General features: G+C 45.9%; 1 pseudogene; it reads left to right on the top strand.

The window, feature by feature from the left end:
* Positions 1-346: 346 nt before the first annotated feature.
* LOC129042140 (dnaJ homolog subfamily C member 8-like) lies at positions 347-2,164 on the top strand (annotated as a pseudogene).
* Positions 2,165-2,389: the final 225 nt, after the last annotated feature.

The raw sequence follows: 2,389 nt of genomic DNA, 5'->3' as shown, positions 1-2,389 counted from the left end.
GCCCTGGTGGGCTGTGGCTGGGAGGAGTGGGCCGCAGGGGCGGGGGGCAGCATGCTGAAGAGACTGTGCGGGGTGGGGGGCGTTTCACATCACGCAGGCCTTCCTAGGCCATTGTGAAGACTTGGGCTATGTTCTAAGTGGGGCGGGACCCTTGGAGGGCATGAGTGTGACACAACTGTGCTTTCATGAGACCATCCTGGATGCTGTGTTGAAAATAGTCTGGAGAGGTGGGAAAGTCAGAGAGACAGAGAGAAAAGGGAAGACATACAAAGAAGGAGGGCAAGAGACAGAGAGACAGGGAAAGGAAGCGAGAGAACACAGGAGACAGTATGACACTGCCGGTGAAATGCGGGCGCGTTTGGACAAGTGTGTTAGCATGGAGGTGATGGGAAGTGTCCAGACACTTAAATATGTTTTGAAAATAGAGGTCATGGGTTTTTCCTTTTAATTGGATATAATTGGTGTGATATGAAGAGAGGAGTTAATATCTCCAAGGTTTTTAACGTGAGAACATGTGGAAAAGAATTGTCCTTTACAAGGATGGGGAAGAGCAGGCTAATTTGGGGAGGGGAGGAATGTTTGGTTTTGGCCACATTGCATTTGGGGGGTTTTTAGACATCTAAGTGCTGTTTTGGTTAGGCATTGGATATATAAATCTGGAGTTTAGAAAAGAATTCAGGCTGAGACAATTATTTTACTTGGGAAGAGAATTTAGAGAAAAAAGCCTGGCCAGACATCACATCCCAGGAGAACTCCAGGCTCTGGAAGTTGGAACACTGAGGAACCACAGCAAAGGACACTGAGAAGGAGGGCCTGGGGGATGGAGGAGAACCGGGAGCTGGGGCATCTGGGAGGAATGCTTCAGAGATGCAGCAAGGCGACTGCCTCTGGACACTGAGAAGGAGGGCCTGGGGGTGAGGGAGAACCAGGAGCATGGGGCGTCCGGGAGGAATGCTTCAGAGACGGGGCAAGGGGCCTCTGGCCAAATACGGATAACAGGTTGAGTTAAATGAGTTGAGAAATGGCTGCTGACAAGCGCTGCTGAGGTCAGATACAGGAACTCTCTGACCGGAGCAATGAAGGCGTTGACAGAAGGAGAAGGGGAGCCTCATGGACAGATGATGTGCTGGAGGGGTCTTCTGTAAAGGGGAGGAGAGGGAAGGACAGTTGCTTTGAGGAATGCAGGGTAAGTTTATGTGTGCACACACACCCACATCCACACATACATGCGCCCACATACACGGAAAGTATTTATACATATTTCATATACACACACTTACGCATTATATATATATATATATATGCATGAAGACATACACATTTCGTATGTATATTTACAGCAGAATTTTATAATCCCATAAAGTGGGGAAATTTGACAATGCAGGCGACAGAGGCAAGATATTGTCTGGAAATGGCAGCTTCAGGAGAGAGCAGGATCCCACGGGAGCACAGAGGAAGCATTTATGACCTTCGACAGTGAGGTGAAACAAATAGAGAAGAGAGACTTGGTTCTAACATCCAAAAATCAGATTGGAAGCCTGAACGTCCTGGTTCCTCTTACTTCAATTTGAACCCATCTGAGTTTCTTCAGATAGATCCTGAAGTTACAGATGAGAATATAAAAAAGAGGCTTTGGCAGTTATCCATATTGGTGCATCCTGACAAAAATCAAGATGATGCTGACTGCACAAAAGGCTTTTGAAGCTGTGGACAAAGCTTGCAAGTTGCTACTGGATCAGGAGCAAAAGAAGAGGGTCCTGGATGTAATTGAGGCAGGAAAGGAATACGTGGAATACAGTGTGAAAGAGTGAAAAAAAAACAATTAAAGAAGGAAGGAGAACCTATGAGTTTAGCAGAGGATGATACTGAGCTGTTCAAACAAGCTGTATATATACAGACAATGAAACTCTTTGCTGAGCAGGAAATTAAAAGGAAAGAGAAAGAAGCCAAAGGGATGCATGAAAGGAAACAACAAAGGGAAGAAGACATTGAAGCTCAAGAAAAAGCCAAATGAGAAAGAGAGTGGCAGAAAAACTTTAAAGAAAGTCGAGATGGTCGTGTGGACAGCTGGCGAAACTTACAAGCCAATACAAAGGGGAAGAAAGAGAAGAAAAATCAGACCTTCCTGAGACCACCAAAAGTAAAAATGGAGCCGTGTGAATGACCACCCAGGGTCACAGGCAGAGGACCTTCCCCCTGCTGTCCCCCCTCCTGCTTCGAAGACTCATTCTTTCCTCCCACTTCCACACCAACGTAGAATAGTATTTGCTTTTTAGTCCATTTTGTTTTCAATACAATCTAATATCGAAGTGAGTAATTCTTTTGTGAATTGAAATGAGGGGCTTGGTTTAAACAAAAGAACTTCCCCTCTCCCTGCCCCTAGAACCTC

Source organism: Pongo pygmaeus, chromosome 7 (assembly GCF_028885625.2).
Source record: "Pongo pygmaeus isolate AG05252 chromosome 7, NHGRI_mPonPyg2-v2.0_pri, whole genome shotgun sequence".
Lineage (NCBI taxonomy): Eukaryota > Metazoa > Chordata > Mammalia > Primates > Hominidae > Pongo > Pongo pygmaeus.
Note: the sequence above shows the minus strand (reverse complement) of the source record. Positions and strands in the feature narration are given on the sequence as shown.